We start from the raw sequence: 5,905 nt of genomic DNA, 5'->3' as shown, positions 1-5,905 counted from the left end.
TAAATATTTTATTAAATTACAAAGTTTCATGTTTAAAGCAAAAATTTTAATTTGACACGTTTTTCAAGAAATTACTTTGATTAGCAAAGTTTGCACAATAACTGAAAAAGCACTGTAGCGTGCCTTAGCATTAGGGCGTTACAATTTATACTCCTTTGCACCATGTATTGTTGCATGTGGTTGTTTTGCTGAATTATGTAACTCAGCTGTGCATGAGTATATTGTGTTGTAGGATCGATGGGCCCAGGCAATTGAAGTGTTTGCTCCTCTTCTTCTTCTTCAACACTAGGTTCACGTTGCCGCCTACGCCCTTGCGGTGCATCAGGTGGTGGCTGCCCATAGGGGTGTGGCTCTTTCAGCCTGTTGACAAAGGCGATGTCCATCTTACGAAGTGGCAACACCGTATTGTCAAACTCTAACTGGGGAACTTCATATGCCCCGCAGAGTTCTGTGATAACCCCTGCCAAACCGAAACCACCTCCCGTGGCTCCTTGCACGATTTGGTCAATGCTTTGCCGTATGACTTGTCCAATGTTAATGTTGTACCCTTTCATTATGGCGTACACATATTTAAGGCGATCCATTTGGACATCGGAAAAATGCTTGTTGGGCACTAACCGAGCACTCACAAAGTACAGCCATGTTTTTGCCACCGGGTTAATCTCACACCGGTACAGAATATTGGGCGACCCCTCGGTACCATCATTGTCATGGAACCTCAACCCAGGAAATCCCACTGTCTCCGCGACATCCACCATGTCAAATTGCTCTTCTTCCTCAATAATTCGGAGGCGTTGTTCCTCCCTAGTGTAATCTGGGACAGAGAACATCACATTGAATGCGTCAGCAGTGGCGGGAACCTTCTTTCCACGAACCTTCACTTCCCCATTTCGACGGTCGGGCCAATTTGCAAGGAATTCACAGGCCATAGTAACATTAGCCCGACCCCGAGTATCCACGAAACTTCCCCACTTCATTCTTTCAATTTGCGCTCTGATTGTCTCAAACCGAGGTTGGCGCCTCAATGGATTTTCAGGGAATTCAATACCCCTATCTTCAATATAAGCTCTATTCTTCAACCTTACGAAGCGATTGTGAGCCTCGATACTACCAAAGCGGGTTCTATCAAAACCCGTTGGTGGTGGGTTCGAAGACGAACCTTCTTCAACATTCCTTGTCCTCTTTGGTGCCATTTTTTTTCTTTTCTTTTTTTTTTTTCGAAATTACTTCTTTTTTTTTTTCTGAAACTTTTTTTCTAAGAAAAAAAATTGGGCAGCACCTCCCCTTAAATTTCCTCTATCCCAAAAATACAAAATTCACTCAATCAATGTTCCTAATCACTTAATACCACAATACAATAATAATAAACCCAATATTATCAATTTCTACCCCACACACAATTATATCACTCAAAACTTAAAATAATTAATCAACTTTTTAAGAGCATGAAGAAAGTGATACTTACAACCCGAAAACGCTTAACTCCACCTCCATTGTTGAATGTCTTGAAAGCTTGAGTTTGAGGGTGACAACAATGGTGATTTTTTTTGGTTTTGGGTATTCTTTGGTGTGGGTTTTGAAGATATGTGTAGATTATTGAGTGAAATTGGGTTTTTGATTGGATTGGGTTTAAGAAATTTGAGAAAAGATGAAAAGATTGAAGTTTGAAGATGAAAAATTGAATTTTTGAGAGGAAAAGAGTGTAGGGTCGGCTGAGAGGATTTGAAATTTGAATTTGGTTTGTGTAGGGTTGAATGAGGGGGAAAGTGTGAATTTATAGAATTTTTCGTCAGCAAGTCGCGACCTGGCCACAGGCTAGTCGCGACTTGCTAATCGAGGAAAATTGGTCGTTTCTGGAAAATCAGCAAGTCGCGACTGAGGTCGCGACTTGAGAAATAGGTCGCGACTAGGCTTAGTGCTAGTCGCGACCTCTGGGCTTCAGGTCGAATTTTTTTTTTTTTTTATTTCACGCTTTTCACGATTCAATTAAAAAGAAATAATGTCTGGTACGAAACTAAAAATTGAAAATACTAACAAAACAATCAAAACAAAATAAAACTTGGGCTGCCTCCCAGAAGCGCTGTGTTTATCGTCATGCAGCTAGACGCTGAGCCTTGGATTTCAAAGTGGCGCCAGGATCATGGCGGACTTGGCTTGGTCAAACTGACCTCCCAAGTAGAGCTTTAACCTTTGTCCATTGACTTTGAAAGTTGTTGGACTTTCACCTTTTAACTCCACCGCTCCATAAGGAAACACCTTGACCACCGAAAATGGTCCCGACCATCTTGATTTCAGCTTTCCAGGAAACAGTTTCAGCCTTGAATTGAAGAGTAGCACTTGCTGTCCTGGTTGAAACTCTTTCCGTATTAGACCTTTATCGTGCCACTTTTTAGTTCTCTCCTTGTATATCTTGGCGTTTTCATAGGCTTCGTTCCGAAACTCATCTAACTCATTCAGCTGTAACAGTCTTTTCTCCCCTGCAGCTTTTAGTTCCATGTTGAGAGTCTTCATGGCCCAAAAAGCTCTATGCTCTAATCTTGACAAATGGTCTGCTACCAGGTTCTCGGTGCCCTTTTTATCTTTTATCTCTAAGTCGAACTCTTGAAGTAAAAGTACCCACCGAATCAGTCTTGGTTTTGCATCCTTCTTGGTCATAAGGTATTTGATTGCTGAATGATCTGTGTAAACAATTACCTTATTTCCAATTAGGTAGGGTCGAAATTTGTCACAAGCAAACACTATTGCCAGCATTTCTTTCTCTGTAGTGGCGTAGTTTAATTGAGCGTCATTCAGAGTTCTACTAGCATAGTAGATTGTGTGGAATACTCTGTCAACTCTTTGACCCAGAACCGCTCCAATGGCATAGTCACTAGCATCACACATCAACTCAAACGGCAGTTCCCAATTTGGTGAAGTTACTATCGGTGCTGTAATCAATTTCTCCTTTAAAATCTTGAAAGCTTTTAAACAATCTTCTCCGAACTCAAATGGAACTCCATTTACAAGTAAGCTCGATAAAGGTTTTGAGATTTTAGAGAAGTCCTTGATAAATCTGCGGTAGAAGCCAGCATGTCCCAGGAAACTCCTCACTCCTTTTACAGAAACTGGAGGTGGCAAATTTTCTATTGTTGAGACCTTTGCCTTATCCACCTCAATTCCTGCTTTTGAAATTTTGTGCCCAAGAACAATTCCTTCTGTTACCATAAAGTGACACTTCTCCCAGTTCAACACCAAGTTAGACTTCTCGCACCTTGTTAGTACTTTTTCCAGATTTTCCAAACAATGATCAAAGGAAGAACCAAACACTGAGAAATCATCCATAAAAATTTCAATACAAGATTCTATCAGATCTGAAAAGATAGCCATCATACACCTTTGAAAAGTGGCAGGGGCGTTGCACAAGCCGAAGGGCATTCTTCTGAAGGCAAAGGTACCATAAGGACATGTGAAAGTAGTCTTCTCCTGATCTTCAGGCGCTATAGCTATCTGGTGGTACCCAGAATATCCATCAAGAAAACAGTAGTACTCTTGCCCCGCTAATCTGTCTAGCATTTGATCGATGAAGGGCAAAGGGAAGTGATCTTTTCTTGTTGCCTTGTTGAGTTTCCTATAATCGATGCAGATCCTCCAACCTAAGGATTGTTCTTGTAGGAATCAACTCATTCTTTTCATTCTTTATCACTGTCATTCCACCTTTCTTCGGGACCACTTGCACCGGACTAACCCACTTACTATCTGAAATAGGATAAGCAACTCCAGCATCCAACCACTTAACTACTTCTTTTCTGACTACTTCTTTCATGGGTGGATTGAGTCTTCTTTGAGCATCAATAGTTGGTTTGGCGTTGTCTTCCATGAGAATTCGATGCATCACTGTTGAAGGACTGATTCCTTTAACATCTCCTAGTGTCCAAGCGATTGCCTTGTTGTGAGCCCGAAGTACCCTCAAAAGTCTATCAGTTTCCACATCAGAGAGAGAAAATTTGAAACAATAACTGGCAGCTTTTTATCTTGACCCAAAAACTCATACCTCAAGTGACTAGGAAGCACCTTCAATTCAAGTTCTGGGGGCTTTTCAGTAGATGGCTTCAGCTCTTTTGGAACTGCTCCCAATTCCTCAAAGTATCTTCTGTTCAGAGGCCCATAGGAGTCGAGCCACTTCACATACCCCATGACCTCTTGTCCTTCTTGCTCCGTCAATTCATATTCAGTTAGACTTAGTTCAAGAGGATCATCTAGCAGCTTTTTCTCACTCACCATTTCATCAATCAAATCAATAAAGAAGCAGTTATCACTTGCCTTTGGGTACGTCATAGCCTTTAGCACATTAAAGACCACTTCTTCTCCTTGGACTCTCAGCTTTAATTCACCTTTGTGAACATCGATTAGGGCTTGGCCAGTTGCCAAGAATGGTCTCCCAAGAATAATTGGGACATTGCTATCTTCTTCCATATCCAAGACGATGAAATCAGCTGGAAAGATGAACTTATCAACCTTAACTAACACATCCTCAATGACTCCTCTAGGATGGGCTAGTGATCGGTCCGCCAATTGGAGAGTTCTTGTTGTTGGCTTTGCTTCACCCAAGCTGCAGTCTTTTAAACACCGATAGAGGCATCAAGTTAATGCTAGCTCCCAAGTCACAAAGTGCATTTATTCCCTCAATTTTTCCTATAGTACAAGGAATAGTAAAACTCCCTGGATCTCTTAGTTTAGGAGGGAGTTTCTTCTGTAGGATGGCACTGCACTCTTCAGTTAGAGCCACTGTCTCATAGTCCTCCATCTTTCTCTTCTTTGACAGGATTTCCTTCATAAACTTCACATAACTTGGCATCTGCTCTAAAGCTTCAGCAAAGGGAATGTTAATGTGAAGTCTTTTGAACACTTCCAGGAATTTGGTGAACTGCTTGTCCAAACTTGACTTTCTGAGCCTCTGAGGATAGGGTATTTTCACATGGTGATCTATATTAATTGGTGGAGACTGCTGTGGCTGTGGTTGACTATCAGTAGCCTTCGTTGGAGTGGGTGTTGGGGTCGACATCGGTTGCTCTTTATTCTCCTTTTCTCCATTCACTAGTTGTGGCAATTCAGGACCATCATAATTTTTACCGCTTCTCAGGGTAATTGCCTTGCAGTTTTCCTTGGGGTTTACTTCAGTTGTGCTAGGCAAATTCCCTTGAGGACGGTTTGCTACTTGAGTTGCTAGTTGGCCCATCTGTGTCTCGTGTGTCTTTGATTGAAGATCTAGTTTCGATCATGAATTGAAGCAAGAATACGTCCGCAAACTAGAATTTCCACCAGAGGTTTGTTGCTGATTAAACTGTTGATTCTGATTCTGGTTCTGATTTCGTTGCTGATAGAACCCACTGTTTCTTCGGTTGTTACCCTGGTTGAACCCATAATTGTTGTTGTTGTTCTGTGAATAATTTCCAATGGCTTTAGCTTCATCCATTGGCAAATCATCCACATCTGCTTGGCATTCTGAAAAGTGATGGCTTCCCCCACATAATTCACACACAACTTGGGCTTGTTTAGCTTGCCCTGCAATTATCTTTGTCAATGCCTCAACCTGTGCTGTCAACTTGGTGATGGCGTCGACCTCTAACACACCAGCTACTTTCTTTGATTGACTCCTCTCAGTTGGCCACTGTTGATTGTTTAGAGCCATCTCCTCTAATAGATCATATGCCTCATTAGCACTCTTCCTCATAAAGGCTCCCCCAGCTGCAGCATCTATTAAAGTTCTTGTATTTCCTACCAACCCATTGTAGAAGTTGTGAACCAGCATCTACTTCTCTATACCATGGTGAGGGCACTTTCTGATCAAATCTTTAAACCTCTCCCAAGCCTCATGGAGAGATTCATTATCTTGTTGGAGAAAATTATTAATTTCTCCTCTCAGCTT

General features: G+C 41.6%; 1 non-coding gene across 1 annotated transcript; it reads left to right on the top strand.

The window, feature by feature from the left end:
• Positions 1-5,798: 5,798 nt before the first annotated feature.
• LOC133036409 (small nucleolar RNA R71) lies at positions 5,799-5,905 on the top strand. Its single transcript, XR_009687066.1, has one exon. It is a non-coding gene; the product is annotated as a small nucleolar RNA R71 (small nucleolar RNA).

The sequence above is a fragment of the Cannabis sativa genome, chromosome 3, assembly GCF_029168945.1.
Source record: "Cannabis sativa cultivar Pink pepper isolate KNU-18-1 chromosome 3, ASM2916894v1, whole genome shotgun sequence".
Classification (NCBI taxonomy): domain Eukaryota; kingdom Viridiplantae; phylum Streptophyta; class Magnoliopsida; order Rosales; family Cannabaceae; genus Cannabis; species Cannabis sativa.
The sequence above is the reverse complement of the archived record's forward strand: the minus strand, read 5'-3'. Positions and strand labels throughout refer to the sequence as shown.